Genomic DNA, 14,081 nt, shown 5'->3' on the forward strand with positions numbered 1-14,081 from the left:
TGTTGAGCAACAATTCTTTTTTTCAGATGCTCAGAGAGTTTTTTACCATGAGGTCTCATGTTGAACTTCCAGTGACCAGTATGGGAGGGAAAATGGCTAATTGGGCCCAATTTGGACATTTTTACTTAGGAGTGTATTCACTTTTGCCAGCAAATTTACACTGTTATACAAGCTGTACACTCACTACTTTACATTGTGGCAAAGTGTCATTTCTTCAGTGTTGTCACATGAAAAGATATAATAAAATATTTACAAAAATGTGAGGGGTGTGCTCACTTTTGTGAGATACTGTATACGTTACCACAATATTGGGAATTAAAACATGGTTTGAATGATGGGTTTTCCGGTAAGATATGGTATAGTTCGCATCAATTTTTCCACATGAGAATAGCGCCTTATTTATCTTTTTGATTTTAATATAGTGTGATCCACACTTAAAGGTGCAGCTGTCACATACACGCACGGAGTCACATAGGGTTGGCGCCCTTCACAATATGATTTTAGCACACCTAAACTTCATCTTTAAGTCAAGTGTAAGGGAAGATCCAGGGTTTGGTGTGCACTTAGGTTCAGGTTCAGGTTCAGGTTCCAGGAGGAAGCTGTCAGTGCCACTAGATGAGCGTCCAATCAGGGCCAGCTAGCACATTCCCTGTCCCATAGCGTCATGTAAAAAAGCGGTAGGTAATGCCACTGACCTAATATGGCCATATTTGGACAATGTCATTGACCAAATATGAACATGAGACCACAACAGGTCAGTGACATCACCAGTACTCCTGCCCCTTTGTTACACAGGGCTGAGGGCGGGGAATGCCCTGGTGATCCCTCAATTGGCACTCATTTGGTGGCAGTGACAGCTTACTTCAGGGTTTGGGCCAAACCTGTGCTCATCTCTAGTTATGGTCTGCACAAATGGCTTACAATGGTGACATCAGGTGACAGAACTAAAAGTATCATCTTTCTGATATCAATCTCGCCAGTGGTGCTTCGCTATAGCAATTCGAGGCACCATTCGGCAGTCAACTCTGCCGCAGCGGCAGCCTGCAAGGGTATTACTAAAACCACTGTGGGGCTGATGGGAATCCGCTGCAATAGTAGAGGTGGGATGTTTTGTGGAAATGTAAAGGTTGAGAAATCCAGATTTAAATAATTAAAATGAATACACCATGACGCGTTTACATGTCATTTATTCAAGTATATTGTATATCACATTTATCTGTAGGGCACTGAGGTTGATTTGCTAAAACTGGAGAGTGCAAAATGTGGAGCAGCTGTGCACGGTAGCCAATCAGCTTCTGACTTCAGCTTGTACAATTAAGCTTGGACAATAAAACCTGGAAGCTTTTTCAAATGACTATATACAACATTCAAATAAAGGAAATATTACAGTCTTCTTGCTTTTTTTTTTAAAGCCATTAGTAGTATTTGGTTAATTTTATGATTATTGCTGAGATAAAGAGAAGCGGTAGGTGGGTTGAAAAAGATAATCATATCAGGCAGGGCCGGGACAAGGGGTGGGCAGAAGGGACGGCTTCCCTGGGCACTATGGTACCATGTGAGGTGAAGGGGGGGAGGGAATTTTTGTTGGAAGGGGGAACTTTGAGGGTGGCAGAGGGTAAGTATTGTTCTATGAGGGGAAATTTGTGGGGGTATGCTAAGAGTGTTAATTTAGGGGGCTGTATGTGGGGAAGGGGAATGAGAGAAGAGGATTTGTGCTGGCAGTGGGGGAAGATTTCCAGTGGGGGGAGAGAGATGATGTATACTGGGAGGGGAAATTAGGAATTTTTAGGGGTAGAGAATTTGTGCTAGGAGAGGTGATTTTTTTTGGGGGGGGGGGGCATTTGTGCTGGGAGGGGGGATTTCAGAAGGGGGAATGATCTGTACTGGGAGGAGGGAAAATTATGCTTAGGGGAGTGAAAAGGATAGTGCTAAGTTTTTTTGTTGAGGAGGATCTTTGTTGCCACAATACTCATACATCTTGGGGGGGGGGGGCGCAGTTTGGCATGTTCGCCCTGGGCTCTAGAAGACCTTGTCCCAGCACTGATATCAGGTTGTCATATACTCTAAAAGGCTAGTTCACACCACAAAAACGCACTCGAGATCTGTTCCCGATTCATTTCTGCATGCGTGTTTTTAACACGTTCCGGAGTGTTTTTAGTGCGTTTCCAGATGCATTTCAGATCCTTTTTTTTCGCCAACAGTTTGCGCAGCGCTTTACAATATGAGGGAAGACAGTACACTTACAATACAAATCAATACAGGAGGGATCAGAGGGCCCTGCTCGTTAAAGCTTACAATCTAGAAGATGCATTCCAGTGAGTTTTTTATGCGTTTTACTGCGTTCCAGTACAGTCCAGTGCAGGAAAAATTAAGCATGTTCTATTTTTTTTTCTGGAATTGAAATGCAAACAAAATGTATGTCCTTTTTTTCCCCACAAATAGAGCTTTCTTTTGGTGGTATTTGATCACCTCTGCGGTTTTTATTTTTTGCGCTATAAATAAAAAAAAGTGACAATTTTAAAAAAATAAAACAATATTTTTTGCTTTTTGGTATAATAAATATCCTTCCAAAAAAAATTGCAATAAGCGTATATTGATTGGTTTGTGCAAAAGTTATAGCGTCTACAAAATAGGGGATATATTTATGGAATTTTTATTATACATTTTTTTTTTTTGCTAGTAATGGTGGTGATCAGTGATTTTTAGTGGGACTGTGACATTCAGCGGACAAATCGGACACTTTTTTGGGACCAGTGACATTTATATAATGATCAGTGCTAAAAATAGCCACTGATTACGGTACAACAACGAGACAACACTCACAAACAATTCAGAATTTTAAAAAAAAGTTGCTCATCTTTCAAAACGCTTGTTAACCGCGTTACTCGTAAACCAATGATCCACTGTACTGGGATGATGTTTGCAGCTACAGGCAATCAATATCTTGGTATTGTTTGTATAGCTGCCAATTCTGTTTTGTGTAAAAGCAAACCTAGCGGCTAATATAATCCATTAGAAAATATAGTCAGAGAGATTGAACAGCTTGTGTGTATAAAGTATTGTAGGACTGGCATCCATAAGAAGCACATATTGTTGCAAGAAAAGGAATCTAAATGTTTATAAATTACCCTGCATAGTTCTGTATAATTGGGCTTTAATTGTTCTACTCAGTTTGATGTATATGGGCTAAGTTGCCCTTGTGGCCCCATATACACTATATTTTCTAACTTTTTGGGACGTCTGCCTTTACACACACATGAATTTTAATGGCATTCCAGTCTTCGCCCGTAGGGTTCAATATTGAATTGGCCCACCCTTTGCAGCTATAACAGCTTCAACTCTTCTGGGAAGGCTGTCCACAATTTTGAAGACAATTTTGAAGACAGCATTCCCAGAAGAGTTGAAGCTGATATAGCTTCAAAGGGTGGGCCAACTCAATATTGATCCCTACGGACGAAGACTGGGATGTCATTAATGTTCATGTGCATCCCAATACTTTTGACAATATAGTGTATGTGGGAAGAACCTATACTGCACAATTAAATAAAGTGTTTTGTACCTTTTTTTAAGGGGACAAGCAGCAGTGGTGGTTTTTGTTCACATGTATATATTGTCCTGTTATCTAAAATGTTCTTTAAAGAGGTTGTAAACCTCCATTTTCAAGTTGTACCTATAGGTAAGCCTATAATAAGGTTTACCTATAGGTACAGTAAATATCTCCTACACATGCACTGTTTTGAAGCTATCTACTTTGTACTGCTCCGATGATGTCATTGGCGCATGCGCTGTGAAGCTCTCCGTGCTGTTTCTTCACTAGCAAGTGCCCGGCTTGGCGGCTCCCGCTCGATACTGATGTCTAAAAATTTTTTACCTTAAAGGGGTTGTAAAGGTAATTTTATATATTTTTTAAAATAACAAACATGTTATACTTACCTCCACTGTGCAGCTCGTTTTGCACAGAGTGGCCCCGAACCTGGTTTTCTGGGGTCCCTCGGCGGCTGTCTCAGCTCCTCCCTGCAAGAACTAAGCACCTTCATGCGAGCTCTCTCACATGGAGGTTAGTTCTTGCGGGCGGGCTCCCGTGATACAGACGGTGGCTATAGCCGCTCACTGTATCACTCGGCCCCACCCCCGGCATGCCGCCTCATTGGATGTGATTGATAGCAGCGTGAGCCAATGGCTGCGCTGCTTTCAATCCATCCACTCTAGCCAATCAACGGGCAGGCTGAGCGGCGAAGAGGATCAGGGGGCGAACGCAGTAGGTGAACGGTCTCAGGTAAGTAAAACGGGGGAGGGGCTGGTATTGTCAGATGTTTTTTCACCTTGCATAGAATGAATTAGGGTGAAAAAACATGAACCTTTACAACCTCTTTAATGCAATAAGGTCAAAATGTTTGGGCTTTAAAAATACTTTAAGTGACAGCACCGACCCAAAGTTCATAATTCTTCCCCTGTTTTTATACTTTTTATCTTGTCAGTAGGAAGAACCACAGTGTAGTGTACATAGGGGGACAAGGAAATCAACACTTCTGGAAGTGTTGATTTCTGCAAGCAGAATTTTTTTTTACTTCTTTTCAGTGGCCACAAGTGCAGAAGTACAGCAAGCGTTTACTAGGAACACTTTTATTCAACTTTGATGTTAGTGACAACCTTATAGATACCTTGGAATAGCCGCATATCATAATACATTAATCTGAAGATTTCATGCGGCATTTTACTACTATTCCGATTACCACCAAAGTGGTCAGTGCTCCGGTTCCTGAAACAGAAATGGTCACCACCGTGGTCTTACTTCCTGATGAGGATTACATTTGCTGCAGAAACAATGAAAAATAGATATCAGGAGATATACTGACAATGTTAACAGCATTAACATCTAGTTTGGTAATTATGACATCAGAAAAAAAGAAAAACAAAATATATACAGCTGGTAAAAGAAGTAAAGAAGTATTGAACACATCGCTATTATTCTAGGAAAATACTTCTGAAGCTGCCATTGACATGACATTTTAACCACATGTTGGTAACAACCCATTCAATCCATACATATAAAGTAATCAAAACAAATAGGTTTGGAAATTAAATTACGTGTAATAAAATGGAATGACACGGAGAAAAAGTATTGAACACATGAAGAAAGTGAGGTGCAAAAAGGCATTGAAAGCCAAGACACCAGCTGAAATCTATCAGTAAGTACAAAGCAATCCTGCCCCTGCATATTTTACCCATAGCTCCCAACTGTCCCTGATTTGGAGGGACTGTCCCTGATTTGCGGGGGAACACATACAGGGGGCTGCACATACAGGGGGTTCTTCCAAAGAAGTGGGGTTCTTTAAATAAGTGGCACTTCTGCTCTTGCAAGATCCATCTGAACATTTTCTTCTCTCTTCACAGGTAAATCTGCGTTTATACCCCCATCTACTTCAAACTGAACACTGATTCTACTGCTCACTCTACTACTCACATGCTTTTTTGGTAAATGTTTTTCACTGCTGTTTCAATCTCAACCTGTAGGCATGCTCACATTATTTCAATGTTTATTTAGCTAGTAAGTCTTACCTAAATTATGGCTTAGCTTATCTTGACAATCTTGGCCTTTGGTCCTGTTTCAATTTGAATGTGATGTGAAAAGATTTTCTCTGCTAAATGTGTGCCCAATATTACCTCCTGATTGATTAATTGCCAGATTTAACCCACACCCAACACAGTATAAGAACAAGGCCTTCTTTACGGGGGAACACATACAGGGGGCTGCACATACAGGGGTTCCTCCAAAGAAGTGGGGTTCTTTAAATAAGTGGCACTTCTGCTCTTGCACTCCAGCGATTTGCACAAAGCAACCCACAGCAGACTTCAGGTGACTTTGTTTCCTAATTATCTCTCCTTCCTCTCTGAAACATGCACTCTTTACTTCTCCTCCTTTTCACAATTGCAGCCTCTCTCCTCAAACTCCCTTTTCTTCACCCCCCTGCTCCATCCCACAATCTGTACATATCGCCATCACTTCTCCCCTCTCCTTACTACTGCACTCATCATCTCTTCCTAACTCTAAACCCACTTGCTAACAAACCCCCCAGGGTACTGAAGCATATCCCCTCATACAAATCCTACTCTCATATTACCTCCCTTACATTTCTACTTCTGCTGGCCGCTGGAGATATTTCCCCTAACCCTGGCCCACCCTTATTTAACTTTACCCAACACACCCATCACCCTACACCCTCTGGCAGTCGCAATCTATGCAATTTAGTCTCGATTCCTCTTCTTCCCAAAACCAGCTTCCCCCTCTCCTGCGCCCTCTGGAATGCTCGCTCTGTCCGCAACAAACTCACGGCTGTTCATCACCTCTTTGTCACTAATTCCTTTAATCTACTTGCTCTCACAGAAACCTGGCTCCACGAATCTGACACCCCTTCTCCTGCTTCCCTCTCCCAGGGTTGCCTTCACTGGACTCACTCCCCTAGGCCTAATGGACGCAAGGTAGGTGGAGTGGGACTCCTCCTATCCCCCCAGTGCACCTTCCAGGTTATTCACTCACCTCCCTCTCTTGCCCTCTCATCATTTGAAGCTCACTGTATTCGGCTATTCTCTCCTACATCCCTAAGAATTGCTGTCATCTACCGGCCCCCTGGACCAGTATCAACTTTCCTTGATGAGTTCTCTGCCTGGCTACCCTACTTTCTGTCTTCAGAAATTCAGAAATTCCCACAATCCTTCTTGGTGATTTCAACATCCCTGCTAATACAAACACTCCTGCGACTTCTAAACTTCTTAGTCTAACCTCTTCATTTGACCTGAAGCAATGGGTACAGGCTTCTACTCATTCTGATGGCAACACCCTTGACCTTGTATTCTCCTACCTTTGCACTCCATGCAACTTCTCAAATAATCCTTCCCCTCTTTCCGACCATCACTTAATTAGTTTCTCTCTCTCCCTGTCTTCCAACACCCTTCCCTCCAATCGTCTAACAATCACCCGTAGAAACTTTCGCAACTTCAACTCTTCTCTCCTTTATTCTGCTGCTGACCACCTCTGACAAAATCTCTCCCCTGTCCTGTCCCAACCAAGCCACTTCCACCTACAATAAAACCCTGTCCTCCACCCTGGACAAGCTCGCTCCAATCACTACACGCAGAATCAGACCTCGACCCCTACAACCCTGGCAAACAGATGACACTAGGATTCTCAAAAAACTTAGTCGCGCTCTTGAGCGTCTGTGGCACAAGACCAAGTCTCTCAAAGACTTCAACCAATACAAATCTGCCCTCCAAAAATATTACTCTTTCCTCCACACTGCCAAGCAGACCTACTTTACAACTCTTATTAACACCTTCTCGTCCAGTCCCCGTAAACTTTTCTCTACGTTCAACTCTCTACTCCGTCCTCCACCGCCTCCACCCACTGACTCACTCACTGTCCAGGAGATTGCTAATCACTTCAAAAACAAGATTGATACAATCCGTGATGAAATCTCCACTCTACAGGTATCTCCCCCAGTTAAGACCCCACTACAACAGGTACTCTCAACACTCCCCTTATTCAAAACTGCCACTACAGACGAAGTTGCTAAACTCCTTTCTAACGCCCACCTAACCACCTGCCCCCTGGATCCTATTCCCTCTCAAACACTACGGTCGCCATCTGACTCTATACTATACTCTCTAACCCACATCTTCAATCTCTCCCTCATCTCTGGCATTTTCCCCAATGCTCTAAAACATGCACTGGTCACCCCCATACTTAAAAAGCCATCCTTGGACCCTACCAATCCTAACAACCTACGCCCTATCTCCTTGCTCCCTTTTTCCTCTAAACTCCTCGAGCGCCTGGTTTACAACCAACTGAGTGACTACCTTATTAAAAACAACCTTCTTGATCCCCTTCAATCTGGATTTCGCCCTCAACACTCAACAGAAACTGCTCTTTTAAAACTCACAAATGACCTACTAACTGCAAAAACCAACGGACACTATTCTGTACTTCTACTTCTGGACCTTTCAGCTGCCTTTGACACGGTTGACCACCCCCTCCTCCTCGAAAAACTTTACTCCCTTGGTCTCCATGACTGTGCTCTTCAGTGGCTCTCATCCTACCTATCCCAATGCACCTTCAGTGTCACTTACAATTCTACTTCCTCCACTCCTCTTCCCTTCTTTGTCGGAGTCCCCCAAGGTTCTGTTCTTGGACCTCTTTTATTTTCAATCTACATCTCTTCCCTGGGTCAGCTGATAGCCTCTCACGGCTTTCAATATAATTTCTACGCTGACGACACACAAATCTATCTCTCCACCCCTCAACTCACTCAATCAGTCTCCTCACGCATCACCAACTTACTAACAGACATATCTGTATGGATGTCACAACACTCCCTTAAACTCAACTTGTCCAAAACCGAACTTTAATATTTCCTCCCCCACGCGCCTCTTCCCCTGACTTCTCTGTCAAGACTAATGGCACAACCATCCACCCATCCCCACATGTCAGAGTGCTAGGTGTTATCCTGGACTCTGAACTCTCCTTTCAGCCCCACATCCAATCACTTTTCAAAGCTTGCCGCCTCAACCTCCACAACATCTCTAAACTACGTCCCTTTCTAACCAATAAAACCACAAAGCTCCTGATTCACTCCCTGGTTATCTCTCGCCTTGACTACTGCAACTCATTCCTCATTGGTTCACCTTTAAATAGACTATCCCCCCTTCAGTCCATCATGAATGCTGCTGCCAGACTCATACACCTTACAAACCGCACAGTGTCTGCTACCCCTCTCTGCCAATCCCTCCATTGGCTGCCACTTGCCCAACAAATTAAATTCAAAATACTAACACTTACTAACAAAGCCATCCACAACTCTGCCCCCAGCTACATCACTAGCCTAGTCTCAAAATACCAACCTAATCGCCCACTTTGTTCTTCCCAAGACCTCCTGCTCTCTAGCTCCCTCATCATCTCCTCCCATATCCACCTAAAGGACTTCTCCCAAGCCTCGCCCATCCTCTGGAACTCACTACCCCAATCTGTCAGACTGTCTCCAAATGTATCCACTTTTAGGCGATCCCTGAAAACTTTCCTCTTCAGAGAAGCCTATCCTGCCTCCATCTAAAAACTTCACTATTGTCTCCATCAGCTCATCCCCCCACAGCTATTTCCCTTTTGTATAACTTGACCCTCCCTCCTAGATTGTAAGCTCTAACGAGCAGGGCCCTCTGATTCCCTTTGTCTTAAATTGTATAGTATTGTATTGTCTACCCCCAACGTTGTAAAGCGCTGCATAAACTGTCGGCGCTATATAAATCCTGTATAATAATAATAATAATAATAATAATAATAATATGGACTTGATGTTGCTGAAAACAAAGTTGGTTTGCGTGATGCACATTAGGGGAGGATAGGGGGTTTTACAGTATAAGTTGCTGACATGGAGGTGTGTGCATGAGCCCCATTGTTGTGGGATTCACTGTGAGAGGGGATTTGTTCTGAGGTTGGCTGCCAGGTGTTTAGATCTGGGCTGTTGAAGTGGAGGTACAGTAATACTTTATGCATAAGTGAGATATGTGTCTGGATCTCTGTTCAGAAATATGCTTTATTCAACAGAAGATTTACAATTACATTTTGAATTGGAGGTGTTGTGAGACATGAGGAACTTGTCAGGAACATCATGCCAGTCATCAGAAAGTTCATGCCAGCTGTAAGGTTCAAGCTCATAATCATGGTGTGCGCGCAATTATGTGGGCACATCCTCCACAGATACTGGCACCCAGCGGGTATTTAAACCTGAGTTTTGCATGGGATCATTGGTCTTTCAGTCTTTCAGTTCCTGCTATTCCTGATCCAACCTAATGCCTGTCCCTTTTATCAACCCAATTTCCATCAGACTTGCTTCTGGATTATCTTTGACTGTCCATGTTTACTGCTCTTCTCTGGACTGGACTTTTGACCAAGATTTTGCCTATCAACTCTATACCTCACTGCACGCACAATGCCAGCCTCTGAATGTTTCTCACCTTGATTCTGTCTATGATTCAGTGCCTTTCTGTTTGACTGTTACCAAATTGAGCATGTGACTCCTTCATAACTGAACATGGTATATTCTGGGTGCCCAATCTTCTGTGGTTTTGCTAGTTTGATACCAGCCCTCCCATGTTCCGGTCTTCAATTCCAGCTTCCTGGCACCTTCACCCTTCCATTGCCCGCACAGTCACTGTCACCAACATTCAGGGGTGCTCAGATAGGAATTGTGCGAGACACCTTGTCATCTTGGGATCCTCATACAGTTACAGGTGACAGGGGTCAGGTGTGTTGTACCTCTGTGTGTGGCTAATACAATCATCTTGTGGAGTTGATGAGGGTAGGAGTTATACAGGTCTACAGTAGTTACCAATAAGGAGAGGACAGGAGGTATTGATGGAAGAAAAAAAAGAATTTTAGTATCTTATTGTATTATATTGTAAAATAAAAAAGGTTAAAAATATTTTTAGGCGGTATTGGCACATACTTTTGAAGGACAGAATATTAGGGGAAGTATTCCTAGCACATTCAAAATTCGTATACAAAAAGGGACTCAGTTTGAGACAGAAATTAGCACCAGGGATTTTAGATTCCTTATGGGCTTTTATTCAGGTGGGAGGTGTCTGGCGTGTAGAACTACGAAAAGTTGTAATAATAAAAAAAGAAAAGAATTCACAGCAACAGCTACAGGGAAAGTTCATAAAATTAAAGATTTCATAACCTGTTCCTCAGAAGGGGTGCTATATGTTCTCGAGTGCCCGTGCAAATTACAGTACGTGGGTCGCACATCCAGACCCCTGCTGATCAGGGTCCGAGAACATATAAATAATATTAAAAAAGGTAAAAAAGAACACAGTGTCTCTAAAGCACTTTAGGGAGGTACATAATAAGAATCCCAAATGTATGAAGTTCTGGGGAATAGAGAAGGTTCACCAACACTGGAGAGGAGGTCGTTTTATCAGATATTTAAGCCAGCGAGAATCCCTTTGGATTTATGAGACTGAGGTATTAACACCTAAAGGTCTCAATATAGACTTTGAATTAAATGGTTTTATTAACAATAGTTAAGGTGGATAGGGTGGTTAGAGTCTGGGTTTTGGGGGGATATCCATTTTATTGTTAAATCTTTATTTTTTTTTATATATATGTTTTGTTATTTATATTTGTGCATTGAGGAAAAAAAGGGTACCGTAGGTGGTTTTCATGGGAGTGTATTAATGGTGCCTAATGTATTTGTCATCATAAAGATAATGTATGTGTTTATTTATGTTATGTTGAATAAATAACATCTTAGCCCCCGTACACACGGTCGGACATTCCGATCGACAATGTCCGATAGGACTGTGTTGTCGGATAATCCAACAGTGTGTGGGCTCCATTGGACTGTTTCCGTTGGAATATCCGATGGACCAAGATTGAGAGCTTGGCTATAAAATTTTCCGACAACATGATCCGATCACGTCAGTTCTGATCGTGTGTAGCCTAGTCCGACGGTCAAGGTGCCACGCATGCTCACAATAAAATTCTGAGACAGAAGCGCTCGGTCAGGTAAAACTACCGCTTGTAATCGATATAGCACATTCATCACGCTGCAATGTTAAAAATTCTTTCATGCAGCGCTGTCATGTACCTGGTGGTAGAGCCCGACCTGCAGGAAGAGACCTCTCTTGCTCCTCCAACTCGAGGGCCCTGGTAAAGTATACAGGTAGCACAAGAATCTGAAGTGGCACGAGTGCCTGGCAGGATCAACAGCAGCAGAGGGGTCTGGAGCCCAGGAAGAATTTGTAGCAGGATCCCCAGCTGGATCAGGAGATGGCTGGGACCAGGAAATTAACAGGATCAGCAGGCAGGTGCAGCAAGCTGGAGCAGAGCAGCAGGTGGGTAGCTGGACCCGGAACACCGATGCAGGAACTCGGCAGAAGCAGGACTTCAGGTAGGAGCTGGAACCACAACTGGAGGTAGAGGAGCAGACAGGCACCAGGAACAGGATTCTGGCAGCAGAGCAGTCAGACAAGCCGGGTCGGAGGTCAGGTGGTCAGCGAAGGTACCAAGGATCAAGCAGGTGGATAGTCGGACAAGACGGGTTGATAAACAGGCAGGCAGCAGAAGTACCGAAGGATAAGCAGAGGAGAAGTCAGACAGGCTGGGATCAGGTGCAGGCAGATAGCAGGAGTGGTAGGTAGACAAGCCGGGTCAACAAGTCACAGAAGACAGGTTCTCAGAATCAGGATAATCGCACGCTGTAGATCAGACAGCAAGTACTGAATGTAACAGACTGAGTTAAATAACCCGCCTGGCGCCAAGAGGCGCGCGCACGCACGCACAAGGCACGCACACGCGAACGCGCGGCAGAAGGTCCAGACTGATTCCTGCTGGCAGGATCTTCCTGACATTCCTGACATTGCCCCCCCTCAAGGGACAGCCTCCGGATGCCCAACCGGGCCCATCTTTCAGGGTGAGATCTCTTGAAAGCTTAGATTAAACTCTTTGCATGGATATTCTCCTCAGGCTCCTAAGAAATCTCTTCCGGGCCATAGCCTTTCCATTTGATTAAAAATTGGGCTTGATTATTCCTTTTCCTAGAATCCAAGATAGCTTCAACTTCAAATTCTTCCTCGCCATCCACTATTACAGGGTCCGGAGGATTCACATTCCGGTCAGGAAAAGGATTGGGGACAAAGGGTTTCAACAGGGAGACGTGAAAAACAGGATGGATCTTGAGTGAATCCGGGAGCTCTAGCTCATAAGCCACCTCCTTAATTCTCCTTTTTACAGGAAAGGGGCCTAAGAATTTGGGACCAAATTTCCTGGAGGGACAAGTCAATTTAAGGTTTGCAGAGGACAACCATACACGGTTACCTGGTTCGAGCACCAATTCCCCCCGTTTCTTCCTGTCGAACACTTCCTTATCTTGCTCCTGGGATCTTGCCATGGTCTTCTGTAATAATTGATTGTTCGAGGAGAAAAAATGTATAGTTTCTAGGACCGCTGGCACAGAACATTCAGGAATGGAATTAGGAAGGAAAGCTGGATGGAAACCGTAATTAGCAAAAAACGGGCTTTGCTTTGTAGCAGAATGCATGGAATTATTATAAGCAAATTCGGCCAAAGGAAGCAGTGTGACACAGTCATCTTGAGAAAAGGATGAAAAACAACACAGGTATTGCTCGAGGGTCTGATTGGTCCTCTCGGTCTGACCATTCGTCTGAGGATGGTAAGCGGTGGAGAATGATAGTGCAATTCCCTGGGCTTTACACAGCGCTCTCCAAAACCACAAGGTAAATTGCACTCCGCGTACAGAAACTATATTGGCCGGGATTCCGTGAAGCCTAATTATTTCCCTGATGAACATTTGGGCTGTTTCAGAAGCTGAGGGAGTACCCTTCATCGGAATGAAATGAGCCATTTTAGACAGCCGATCTACCACCACAAAGATGGCAGTATGCCCAGCCGCCGGGGGTAGGTCGACAATGAAGTCCATAGACAACATCTTCCAAGGCCTGTCCGGAATGGGCAGAGGTTTCAATAATCCCCAGGCCCTAGACCTACAGGTCTTGTTCTGAGCACAGGTGGTGCAGGACTCCACGTAACTCCTACAGTCCTTAAGTACTTGGGGCCACCAGAAAGTGCGCTGGACAAGATCAGCAGTCTTGGAGACACCAAAGTACCCTGCTAGTGCATGGTCATGGCAAAGTTCGAGAATAGACACCCGTAAGCCTTCAGGTACAAAGATTTTGCTCCCGTACCAAAATAGTCCATCCCCGGCCTGTAACTCTGTTCCAACGGTGGGTGCTGATCCAATTGAAGCTTGCTTCAACTGCGAGAGCAGATTTTCCTGTAGCAGGAGGAAGTTCCCTGGGGCCAGGATAGTGTCAGGGGGCAAAGTTTCCTCGGATTTGTGGAACATCCTGGAGAGGGCATCGGGTTTCGTGTTTTTAGAGCCCGGCCCATAAGTAACATGGAATGAGAACCTGGAAAAGAACAGGGCCCACCTGGCTTGTCGCGGTCTCAGCCTCTTTGCAGACTTCAGGTATTGCAGGTTCTTGTGATCTGTGTAGATCAGGATAGGATG

This window comes from Lithobates pipiens, unplaced genomic scaffold (assembly GCF_037356315.1).
Source record: "Lithobates pipiens isolate NorthernLeopardFrog02 unplaced genomic scaffold, aLitPip1_a1.2 Scaffold_10, whole genome shotgun sequence".
Taxonomy (NCBI): Eukaryota; Metazoa; Chordata; class Amphibia; order Anura; family Ranidae; genus Lithobates; species Lithobates pipiens.